We start from the raw sequence: 13,752 nt of genomic DNA on the forward strand, positions 1-13,752 counted from the left end.
ATGGTACATTCAATACTCCTCTCCAGCATCACAGCTCAAAGGCATCAATTCTCCTTCTATCTTCCCTACTCATTTTCCAATTCTTTGATGCATAATAAGTGATTGCAAAGACCATGGCCTGTATCAGAGACACCGTTGCTCTTAAGTACTTTAGACAGGTCCCTAACAGCAGACTTTTCCATCACAATACGTTTTTTTATTTCCTGGCTGCTGGTGCCAAGAGTGTTGACCGTGGAGCCAAGCAAACTGAAGCTGTGAACAATCTCAATCTCTTCACCATCCATCCTGATACTACCAATTGGTCCAGTGGTGAGAATCTTTGTCTTCTTGACATTGAGCCTCAGTCCATACTGAAGGCTGCAGTCCTTGACCCTCTGCAGCAAGTGTATGAGGTCCTCCTCAGTTTTGGCAAACAGGGTTGTGTCATCTGCATAACAACACAGATTGTTAATAGATCTTCCACCAATCCTGATGCCACACTTCTCCTCATAGAGTCCAGCCTCTTGGATAATCTGCTCTGCATACAGGTATAAAAGGTATGGAGACAGGACACCTCCCTGGTGTACACGCTTCCCAATTTTGAACCATGCGGTGTTACCTTGCTCTGTTCTAATGACTGCCTCTTGGTCCAAGTATAGGTTTCACATTAGCACGATTAAATGTTCTGGGATTCCCATTCTTCTCAGAGTCAACGACAGTTTGCTATGATCCACGCAGTCAAAAGCCTTTCTAAATCATATGATTGTTCAGAGTCAGTATTCTATCCACTCTAAGTCCATCTTGGTTGCATACCGGTAATCTTAGAAGAATTTAAGAATTTTCTAAACTCCAGTATTGTAGGCTGTGCCCTGCATTCTGGCCACTGTGCCAGGTTGTGGAGGGACACTGGTGAGCCATTGTCAGGAGGTAGCCAAGACTATTAGGCCACCCTTGGGGGCTAGGTTAGTATGCTGTGTACTTCATGAAGAGGTGAGTCCTGACTGAACAGTACGTTGTGCAAGGCCCGAATGCTCAGGGAATCAAAAGCATAGATGGCTGATAAATGGAAGTGTCAGTAGGAATAACTGGCACAGGAGCTGGAAATGTGTAGGAGGAAGGAGATAAGATTGGTAGCTTGCATGGCAGTGAGGATAAGTCATTTTTATTTAAAGTGCTCTCTTTAACACAAAGTTCACCTCCTCAGCTGAACGTTGAAAGACTACAGCAAATCTGTCCTTGATAGGTTTTTGGTTGGTTTTTTTTCTTTTGTTTTGTTTTGTGTGTGTGTGTGTGTGTGTGTTTTATTTTTGTTTGTTTTTTAATGATATTTCTGTGCAGCCAACAATGCTCCATCTGCAGACTTCATCTGGGTAAAGGTATCTCCTGTTGGGCAGCTCCGACGATTCAGTACCATGTGAGTTCAAATCTCTGTGGGGAATTCCCCCAGAAAGTTCAAAATATCCTCACTTATGGCTGCATAGGGAAGACTTTGAAAGCATAACAGTGTCTAACATTTGTAGGAGGCATAAATTTCTGAAGTAGTACAGGATTAATGGGAGAGGGAGGAAGTGGAATGAGATGGGCTGTGGAGAACCAATTTAGCACCTACTGAATTCCAGAGGCTGTGCTCCTGAAGAGTTCCATGTATCTTTTACCCAGTAAGTCTCAATGCATTCTGTGCATATTCCTCACAAGCAAATCAGATAGAAACATTTCCTGTTGGCTTGCTTTCAAGGTAGGTGGCAAAGACGATGTCTTCTTTCTCCCCAGTGATGGTGCAATGTGTCCAAAGAAAGTCACCACATCCTCAGCTCTGTCCATGAAAGGGTGACCCTTCATTCTAACAATGACTTTATTTTCCATCGAGAGAAACTTGGCTGCCTCAATGGATGTACCACTGGCAATTTTAAGAAAATCTTCACCTGTGTCTTTGTAAACCACAAGCACTAGGTCCCTATATGACTGGATTTACAGTGCTGGCCTCTGTAGTTTTCCACTTGTGAATATAACCAGAGATTCTCCATTCCTTTGATCCTGAGCATGCAGACAACTTGCAGCACCTCCCATGGCAATATTTACCCCTTTGAAAAATTTTACTGTATCTTGATCTGAAGACTGCTAGGGTGTACCTCGAGCCCTGACTACTACATTGTCATCAATGAGCTCTGTCTTGCTTCAATTGCCACTTGCAAATTTGTAATTTCCTCTTTTCAGATCTGAAAACCTGTGATTATATGGATCTGAAATCATTGCTAAAATTATATTCCTCCTATCTTCAACTTGAGACAGAGCTAGTTTTCTCAAAATTTAAACAATCTGTCATTGTTGTAACATCCAATTTGTCAATATCAGGTGAACCAGAGAGACATTTCTTGAATTCTTTTCAAAAAAGGAATAGAAGCATTTAGGCAATAATACATTATTCTTGGAAACTTCAGGATATAGTATTTGCCTGACGTGACACTGTCTATCAGTACAAAGGCAGAAGGAAGTCCCTATCCCAGTATTCAGTTCATTGTTTACTAACTGGTTAAGCTGTCTGATGGCTTGGTCCAGCTGCAGCACTGAGGCCAGGCTCTAGGGGTCAATCTTGATTTCTTCTTTGCAATCCTCTGTCAAAGCTTTGTGTCACACACTTTGGGTATGTTGTTAGGAGTGGTTATTCCTTGGAAATGGACTTCATGCATGGAAGAGTGGAGAGGTTTATACAGTGACTGCTGTAATGGGCTCAAGTGTGCCAGGAATGATAAGGATGACATAGGATAAGACAGTATTCAGCTATTCTATTCTTAAGGTCGTTATAGGCCCTACTCAACTTAAGGACACCTAACAACAACAACAGCAACAACAAATGTATAAACAAATGGAATTGAAAAAAACTCAGCTTGTGTGGAAAATATCAAAATAATCAAGATTAAGTTTGGTGTAGAATGTGTTTCATTGTGTTTAGGAGAGTGAGGTGAATACTCCAATTCTTGTATCACAATATAATGCATCAGACATCTTCTGATTGCATTCACCAATGATATTGCTTCCTCATTGAAGAAAAACTGTAATTTTACCATGAATTGAACTGAATAGATACATACATGCCACTGTTATGTGCCATCAAGTCAGAACCAATCCATAAATGGCCCCCAAAGGGTTTTCAGATTGTACATTTCATGAGAGAAGTTTGCTCATTTTTTTCCATGATAGATTCATACTGCCTGCTTTGGGGTTGACAGCACAACTTCTTTTCACTAGGCTATTGGAATTATTCTATCTATCTATCTATCTATCTATCTATCCACACACACACATACACACAAATACATATATACAAACACATATACGCAAATATATATACACAAATACATATATACAAAGAAATGATATGAATATGGATATGAATATTCATATGAGTATAAATATAAAGAAATAATAATATAATATATGAATATGAATAGGAATATGAATAGGAATAGAAATAGAAAGAAATAGAAATAGAAATCGTTGTTGTTGTTAGCCATAGAGACCCTATGTACAACAGCCCTAAACTCTGTTCTGTCCTGTGCCAATCACACTGTCTCTGACACACCAATCCTAGCCTCCAAGGAGACACTTGGTTTTACCCTCTCCAAGACAAACCTACTTGTTTTCTTGGCAGTCCATAGTATGTTCAAGACTCTTATCCAGCACCATAACTTGAAGACATTAATTCTTTTTCTATCATTTGTAATCACTGTCCAGCTCTCTGAAGCATAGCAAGTAATTGAGAAGACAATGGCCTTGATTAGATACGACTTAGTCTCTAAACTAACATAGTTGCTTTTAAGCACTCTGGAGAGGGCCCTGACAGAAGATTTCCCCAATGAAATTAATATTTTAATTTTATGACTGTTGGTGCCAACAGTGCTGATTGTGGAGCTGAGCAAGCTGTAACTGTTAGCAACCTCAATTTCTTCTCCGTCTATCATGGTACTACCAGTTGACTCAGTGGTGAGAATCTTTGTCTTCTTGATATTGAATTTCAGTCCATATTGAAGACTACAGTCAGTCCTTGACCTTTTGCAGCAAGGCCTTCAGGACAGACTTGCTTATTCTTTTGGCAGCCCATTCAATATTGAGTACTTCTCTCAAATGTCAAAACTCAAAGGTATAGATTCTTCTGTATTTGTTGTCAAACTTTCGGATGCATGGGAAAAGCATTAAAAATACCATAGCTTTAATGAGGTGTGCCTTGTTCTTCAAACTCACTTCTTGGTCTTTATCACATTGGAGATATACTAGATAGTATATTTTCCAATGCATCATGGTTTTTTTTGTTGTTTTTTAGTATCTTGACAGCTGTGCCCACAGACAATGATTGTAGGTCCAAGTAAAATAAAATAACTAATAACAGCATTTTTTTGCCATCTATTGTGATACTGTTTGGTCCATTGGTGAGTATTTCTCTTTTTTTGGTTGTTGTTGTTGTTGTTATATGCTGTTGAGTTGTAGGCTACTCATAGTGACCCTATTAACGAAAGACCTGAACACTTGTATAATTTTCTTCATTTCTCCAAGTTCATAGGGTTTTCCAGGGGCAAGCTATTTTGGAAGTGGATGCCACTACTGTGTATAATCCATATTTAAGGGTATAATCTTTGACCTTCTGCAGTGTTTCAACTCTTCTTCACTCGACATTCACTCTTTTATTATCTGCATATTGCAGATTGTTAACTAGTCTTGTTCTAGTTTTGATACCATATTCTCCTTCACATAGTCCAGTTGATTCTAACCTAATCATATCTAAGTCATAAAGAGGTTGGAATAAACATAGACACTTAACAAGAGTTAAGTAAGGCATATGAAGAGATAGACACAAGGAAGGGGCAGCTACAAGTTAGAAACTACAATGATTGTCCTACTGTACACTGAAATTGACAAAGACAGACTTGTTCTTGCATATTTTGACACCTAATTTCTGCTGTTAAAAACATTAATTTTGGCGAGCTCTGGTGGCCTAGTGGCAAGAAGCTGCAACTGCAATCTCAGAGATGCATGGTTCAAATCCACCAGATGCTCTGCTGGAGAAGGAGGAGCAATCTCCTCCTGTACCAGTCAGATCTAATTTGACGGTACACACAAAAAATAATGAAATAAAATATTAAAAAAAAGAAAAAACACATTAATTTTTCAGTAAGCTCTGGCAGCCTAGTAGCAAGAAAAAGAAAAAAAGCCCATTAATTTTTCAGTTTTTAAATCCTGTTTGTGTATTTTTTTAATTCATACTTTTAGAGAAGCTGTAGATAAGTGAGAGAGGGGCTTATAGTCTAATATTTAATGTATCTGGAATTGATCTTGGACACTCTCTAATTTATTCTGACAAGAGTGACTAGTCATAATGGAATAGAACTGCCCCATAGGGTAGTCTTTACAGAGACATCCTTCTATATATTCCTCTCATATATCAATTAGTAAAGTTAAACGACTGGCCTCTTAGAAGTCAAGTGCTCAACCATTGCATGACTAGTGCTTTTTAATTCAATGTATGGGAGTGGAAACTGTGCTTGAATGGATTGCAGTGGAGTTGTCATTAGGTTTTAGACTTGTAAGAGACAACATCTATCATTTGGAGAAATTACCTACTGCCATACTTATGTCTTCATGAGCTCTGAGTCAAATGAGGAAACTTTAAAAAATTTGCATGAATTCTGCATTTACAATTACTTTTTAATTGTAGAACACGTTCCAAAGTTCTTAAGCAAACTGAATGATCAACACAAGTTAAGATCTAACTTAGTGTTTACACTTTGAATTTAGAAGGCTTGATTTTGAAATTTTCTTTTCAGTCATTGTGGAAGTTTTACTAAGAGATTTATTATAAATAATCATTTAAAATTCTTTTTCCTAACTACAAATTGGATAAATTACAGTACAGGGTATATGTTGTATATAAAATTTTATTGTCAATATAAAATAAAGGAAGAGCCAGTAAAAACAGCATACAATTAATTAATTCAAACGATGTTTGATTTATTTCTTTTTGTTGCACAATTTAATGGGTGGAGGGAGTCAGTAAAGGAAATGGGAAAAATCTGGTGGTGACTTTGAAAAGACAGGATAATGATGAGCATAGTTCAAAAATGGTTAATTTTATAAAATCCGATGAGTGGGAATGATTGTATGAAGTGCTATGAATGAAAGATAGTGTGAAACACAATATATATAAAGTTTTATGCAAGCCAACATAAATAATTATATTAAAAAATATTTTCTTTGAATTATGCTTGTCTGAATAGTGTTGTTGACTGAAATTTCAAAATACAAGATAAAGTTGTAACTATCCAGATTGATTGTGAAAGCATATTTGTGGAGATACTTGGTTCACTTGACTTAGTTTATTTTTTTATTTTTAAAAATATTTTTATTTTTTTATTGTGGTTTGGGTGAAGATTTATGGTGTAAATTAGTTTTACTTTTAACAGATTTTATACACTTGGCTCATATCATTGACTGCAAACCCCATCATTTAACATCTCACATTCTCTTTCTCCCTGTAAAGTCTGTTTCTATTCCTCTCTCCCTTCAGTAATTTCTTGACTTCTGTACACTTCCTTGGACAAGTGATACCACTTTGATCTCAAATGTTTGATTAGTCTAAGAGATCTCCTTTCCCTAGTGTTACCGCTTGTCTTATAAACCAGTTTATAGTTGGAGTGAGTCCTATCCTAGACTTGAAGGATAATGACCATTGTCTTAGGTTTCCACCAGTCTCTATCTGACCAATAAGGTTCTCTCTTTTTAAAAATAATTAAAAGGGTTTTTTCCCCCACATTTTCCCCTACTTGTTATTATTATGTGCTTTCAAATCAGCAAATAGCATTTTTACTTAAGATTTCTTAATTGACTCTTTTCAGAGTCCATGTCTTTGGTTTTGGACCATGAAAGCTGAGGTTCATGTTTTCCATTAATACTTTGGACTAATTACTTCCATATATCTTTAATATTTTTCATTCTTCTTTTTTTAAGGATGAGGAGAGGACAGTACTCCAGTTGCTTCACCAAAGGAGAAACTTTTTCTTTGTGGATATTTCCTTTGGGGCTATCAACATGAGCCCAACGGTTTAAGTAATTCTTTCCCTCAAGGTGTTTGGTTGTGACTAAAAGTTTGTATAATTCTGTGCCCTGTGTGCTATATTGATAGATACAGTTGCTACATTTATGAATAGTGTGTCTATGTAATCTCACAAAGATTTTTATTTTTACTCTTATTGTAGGCTTTAGTATGAAGCAGTATTTACCTCTGTATTTGCCTTAAACTCTTATGTCCCTCTCAATATCTTCTTCTCTGTGATTATCTTATGTTGATTCCTCTTTGATGTATATTGTCTTCCTCGTCACTGAAATTAAATGTGTATATTTTTGTTGTTGTTACATGCCAGCGAGTCAACTATGAGTTATAGAGATCTTATGAACAATGATTCTGAACCTTGCCCTATCCTGAGCCAACCTTTTTAAATTTTATATTGATTCGCATATAGAATTCATATATACTATGTCTCATGTGCAGTGTGTTTTACACATACCTTCATTCACATTGTGTTTCATACAATCATTCCAATTCACTGATTTATAAAATGAATTGCCATTGTCCTATTCCACTATCATCTTTTCAGATCTTTACTAGATGTATCCTAATTCCTTTACCCCTCCCTTTGCCCATCAAACTCTACAACCGCAGGATTCTCCCCCCCCCCTTAAAAAACAAATGTTCTAATGTTTTTAGAAAGAGAAACAAGACATATCCATTTTAATATTGGGAAAGAATACTTACGGTAGAGGTAATGGCATGAAAAACTGCACATAATAAGTAATTATGGAGATTCTGATTTCCTCAGTAATGTATATGCTGGTGATGGTCTGCCAGGAACTGGAAGATATTGGAAAACCTTATATTCTAGACTAGGAATCTTAAATTTTACCACTCATTAAAGCTTTCAAATTTAATTGAAATCCATTAACTGTAAATCATCTTTAAGGAGGTTTACATTCCCATAACTGTATCTCTGCAAAAGCTCTGATTCAAGGGCAATGGTGTTGAAAGCAGCAAGGACAGAGTCTTCTGAAATATGTGCAATGAAATTCCAAGTCATTTTCAGTCTGGGAAATTATTTGAGTACAAATTAACAGATACCACTGGCAAGAAGCATGTTTCTCAGAATAGTCTCCTGTATTCTAGTTTCATAATTTAATAATATAATTGGATGTCAAAATGCAACCCTTCCAAATCTTTCTCCACTCATACCTGCTGTTTCTATAAATGTAAAACCCTAAAGCAAAAAGCAGATGATGTTGTTTATGTAAATCTGGAACTCTTGAAAAAAGAAAGATGTTTCTGTTATCATTGCATATTCCTTTGTGACCATACAAAGTTAGAAATATTATTCTATATTCTTCTCCTTTTACATTACCAAGACCGCTGTTGATTTTGAGGTTTATCTCTCCCTAATCACTTTTGAGACTCCTGGCAGGTCTCCCTGCTCAGTGTTGTCCCCAAGTTTTCTTATATTCTGTCAATCAAAAACTATCAGCTTAAAACACAAATGTGTTTCTTCTCTCTCTCTCAATCTTCTCATTATCTCTGAAGTCCATATATAATTAAGACCTACATTGCATGGTAGATCAGCATAAACTCTCGATTAGCACCCTAATGTGTTGACACTACCCCACCAGAAATCATGACATAGCAGTTAAGTTGTTTGGACTAAAGCTCATACAGGTAGTTTTTATAGTATGTAAAATCTCTAAGGGAGAAAAGAACAGTGAGTGATGGATGAAACATGCCATTAAAATATCATTCAGTGCTGCTACTGCCATGGCTGTTTGAAAATCCAAGCAAAAATAGGTCATTACCAACTTCATTCCCATTTCTATCTATGATAATGCTGTTTATTCACCCCGTGGTAAGGATTGATTGTATTTTCTTGAGGTTGAGATGTGATCCACACTTTAGGTTTTAGTCTTTGAAAATCATCAGTAAGTATTCCAACTCTTTTTCACTTTCTGCCAGTCAGGTTGTGTCATCTGCATTACAAGTCGTAGCGTTGTTTTGTAAGTCATAGTGTTATTATGTATTTTCAAGTAGATAAAGACTCATAGTGATCCCATCAACAACACATCAGAACTCTGCCCTAAAGAGCACCGTCTTCACCCCCTCTGACATATGTGAGCCCATTGTTACAGCATTGTATCAATTCATCTTGTTGAAAGTCTTCCTCTCTTACACTGACCCTCCACCTTTCCAAATATGATCTCCTTCTCCAAGGACTGGATCCTTCTTAACAATATGCAAATCATTGCTTCCAATTTTGCATCTATCATTTGAAACATGTCAATTGGTATTCCACTGATTTGTGAGGCCTTATTTTTTGCCAAAGTTTTCAGTGGTGCTTGAACTTCATATTTCATCACCATTGGCTTTTGTTCCTATGGTACCTTCAGAAATTTTTCAGTGTCAACTAATTCTTTTCATTAACACTGAAAACGGTTGTAACAGTCAGGAAATCAGATCTCTAGCATTGGACAAATGTGTTGTGAAATACTTCTTTTAAGTGCTAAAGAGTGCAAATGTGTGTTTAAAGAGTAATAAATATCAAGGAGTAATTTAAACTTTGAATTATAGGGTTGACAAAGAGTATTTAATATACTAAAGTCTGCCAAAAGTACCCCACCAAAAAAAAAAAATCTATCCTGGCAGAAATGCAAGTAGAACATTCCTGGGAATGAAATTTTTGTCCTTGGATAAGAAAACGTCATCTCTAACACTTTGGGTGTATTGTCAGGAAACACCAATCCTTAGCAATAGACATTATACCAGAAAAGGTAGAGTGTTAGCGAAAAAGGAGAACACTAAAATGATGGATCAAAACACCAACTGCGACAATAGCCTCAAGTATTGCATAGACCATGAGGATGAAACAGGACTGGGCAGGGCTTGAAATGTTTTCATTAAGTTCCTATTAGTTTGAGTCACTTGATAGCATCTAGGAACAAGGAAATATTATGTATTCTTTAAGCCTAATTGTATTCTTAAGTTAACAGAGGGAGCAATGCATACTCAGTAATATCTGCACATAGCTAAACTTAGGCAAATGTTTCTTGGTGGACAATGTTTCTCCAAAATTTCAAATAATCATAATTCTTTAGCATATTTGAAGAGAGTAATTAAATATTTATCATTCCATTTTATACTATTCCATTCTTATAAAGATTAAGAAACATGTTTTAGAAAGTACTCATTTTAGTAATGGTCATGCTGGATATGACACTAAGGTCAATCTCACCCAAAGCTCATTGTTGAAGAAGAAAGTAATTTCCCAACTGCATCATCACATATCACCCCCCTAAAAAAATAATTTCTTTTGAAAGGGTAAATGGAATTGATATAAATGATAGACACAGATAATTCCCTTTGAGAAGTCCATAAATGTCATGTAGGTGCAGTCACATTAATAACAAATGGTCTCATTTATAAAAATTCATATTACACATAATTGTTACTATTTGAAAAAAATCAACTTGTCCATACTTTCTCCCAAAAGAGCAGCTTATATAACTTTATAACTTTGATCTATTAAAATGAAATTCATTTTTAATGGCACATTAACCAGATGTTATGCTAAGCTATTTCTGTGTAATTTAGAATCTAAATTTGGTCCTCACACATATGTTAGTGATTCAAGGCCAATTCACTCAATATATTCACAAAATCTTATCATTTCTGGAAGCAAGTGTTACATAAAAAAACCCCACAAAAACAAACAAAGAAATATATATTTGAAGTGTTAAGCATATTACAAATACTGGTGTTAGTGTTACTGAACAAAAAGTATATGCTTTCTAGATGATAAAGGATTTTATGATTCAGATCATGTATTCTAATTCAATCCTACATCTGTTATCTTAACAATGAAGTTATTTTGTTTTATTAGTTCATTAATTACATTAGATAAATATCACTAAGCACATGAAAATCAATCTTTGACTTCACCACACTAAGTTTAGATGAATTATTTTGAAAATAATTTGACATTGTGTATTTGAATTTAATATAAACATAATCCATGTCCAAGTAATTCTATTATTAACTGCATATGTAACAAAATTGTGCACAAATGTAAACTAAAATGTGTGCTTATATGCAGATCATGTGTTACTTGTTACAAAAATTGTGAGCAATCAAATATCTATCTGAAGTAAAATGGATAAATATGATGTTTACAATATAACAATGAAAATTGAAATATTGGGCACAGAGCAAACCTTCTTAGAATCTACAAATAATTGTATTGACCAAAAGATTACAGAAACAAAAGATGAAATTCTGCAGAAAAATATTTGTGTGAAGAAATATAATCTGCTTCAAATGTCTTTGCATATTCAATGAAACATAGCTAGACATTCCTCTGGTACTCTTTCTTTTCAGCCAAAATCCATCTGATATTGACAATAAATCAGCCTGTTTTTCTGGTAGTTTTCTGTCAATACATTGTTCAGTCATTTTTGGATAATCTTCAGTATGGTTTGTGATAATTTCCACACTATGTTGGATCACCCTTTTTTTGGGATGGGAACGAATACGAATCTCTTCTAGTCAGTTGACCAGGTTGTTACATTTCAGATTTTTTGGCACAAATTGGTGAGTGGGTCAAGAGCAGCATCTGTCTGTTGAAATAGGTCAATTGGTGTTTCATCAAATCCTGGGGCCTCCCTCCCCAACTCCTTCAAAGTAGTTTAAACTTCCTCCTTCATCACTATTACCTCTTTATCACATGTTGTTTCATGAAATTCTTCTGTGTCAGCCAAATCTTTTTGGTGCAGTGACTCTATGTGTTTCTTCCTTTCTCTTTTAATGTTTCCTGGATCATTCACTTTCAACCCATAGTACCCTTGCGTATTGCAGCTCAAGACTTCGATTTGTTATCCAGTTCTTTCAGCTTGAGAAATGCTGAGTTAGGCCTTTTTGGTTTTCTGACTCTAATTCTTTGCACGTTTCATTGTAATATTATGGTCTATCTTCCTGAGTGGCCCTTTGAAATCTGCTGTTTAGCTCCTGGACTTCCTGATTTCTTCCCTTTGCTTCTGCTTCTCGGTGCTCTAGTACAATATTCAGAGTCTCTACTGACATCCAACTTGGTCTTTCCTCCCCTCCTCTGTCTTTACAATGACCTCTTGCTGTATTCATGACTTATATTCTTTGTATCCTCCTAAAGCTCATCTGGTCTCTCCTCATGAAGAATGAGAATCTCAGAATGCTTGATTGTGTTCAGGCAAAACCTATACTTGGACCAGGAAGCAGTGGTCAGAACAGAGGACGGAAACACTATACAGATTAAAATCAGGAAGCAACTGTATCAGAGGTGGATCCTGTCTCCATATCTTTCCAATCTATAGGCAAAACAAAAAAAATTTAGGAGGCTGAACTTTATGGCAAAACAAAAAAAAATTTAGGAGGCTGAACTTTATGAGGAGGAATATGGCATCAGGATTGAAGGAAGACTCACCAACAACCTATGTTATGCAGATGACACAACCTTGCTCACAGAAATTGGGAAGGACCTAAAGCATTTGCTGCTGAAGGTCAAGGACTGCAGTCTTCCATATGGTTGAAGCTTAACATCAAGAAGTCAAAGATTCTTAGAAGTGAGCAAATTGGCAGCATCATGCTGGATGAAGAAGAAGTTGAAGTTGTTGACAATATCAGCTTGCTCTGTTCCATAATCAACATGCTTGGTACCAACAGTCAAGAAATCCAAAGACTAATTGTTGTGGGAAAAGCTACTGTCAGAGACTTCTCAAAAGTACTTAAGAGCAATGAAGTTAGTCTGAAGACTAAGATATACTTGATTCAGGCCATGGTCTTCCTAATTACTTGCTAAGCCTCAGAAAGCTGGACAATAGCCAAAGAGGACAGAAGAAAACTTGAAACCCTTGAATTTTGGGGCTGGAGAAAAGTATTGGACATACTATAGACTGCCAAGAGAATAAACAGGTTTATCTTAGAGAGCATGAAATCAGGATGCTCCTTGGAGGCAAAGATTTTAAGGCTCTGTCTCAAATCCTTTCGGCATGTGGCCAGGAGGGATCAGTGCCTGGGAAGGGCATCAAGCTTAGAGGATGAAAAGTATGGAAGAGGAAGGACTTGGATGAGACAGATTGACATAGTTACTGGGATAATGTATCAAAAACAGTACGACTGGTTGAGAATAGAGCAGACTTTAGTCTTCATGTATTTTGTATGAGATATCAGAAGAGTCTAGACACTGAATAAGGATATAATGTTTGATAAAGTAGAGGTGAGCAAAAAAGGGAGGGATACAACAAATTGGATTTGTACCATGGCTACAAAAACAAATTCAAACAAGCAACCATTGTAATGATGACACAGTACCTTGTAATTTTTTTTTCTATTGTACATCAGATTTCCAAGAGTTAGTACTGACTTGATGACATATAACAGCAATAGTCTGATCTCTCAATTTAATTATTTTCATTTTCAACATGACAAATTATAACCTCTCTGTGCATAAGAAGATTATTATAAGTAAATCAATTTCTTACTTTCACTTCTGATTCAAGACAAGTCGTTGGTGTTCAATACCAGGAGTAGACTCTGAGTCATCCTGACCCATTGAATAACAGATCTGAACTATGTTTTACCCTGTGCCATTTTCTTCTTCCCTGATGAGATTGATTTTATTGGTATAGTCACTGTGTCAATCCATCTTGTTGACGGTCTTCCTTTCT

The 13,752-nt window shown here is 36.0% G+C and overlaps 1 pseudogene; it reads right to left on the minus strand.

Moving 5' to 3' along the window:
- LOC102866693 overlaps positions 1 to 13,752 on the minus strand; it is a 121,081-nt pseudogene that overhangs the window by 50,717 nt on the left and 56,612 nt on the right.

This window comes from Elephantulus edwardii, unplaced genomic scaffold (genome assembly GCF_000299155.1).
Source record: "Elephantulus edwardii isolate Elephantulus edwardi_28Jun2011 unplaced genomic scaffold, EleEdw1.0 scaffold00029, whole genome shotgun sequence".
NCBI lineage: Eukaryota > Metazoa > Chordata > Mammalia > Macroscelidea > Macroscelididae > Elephantulus > Elephantulus edwardii.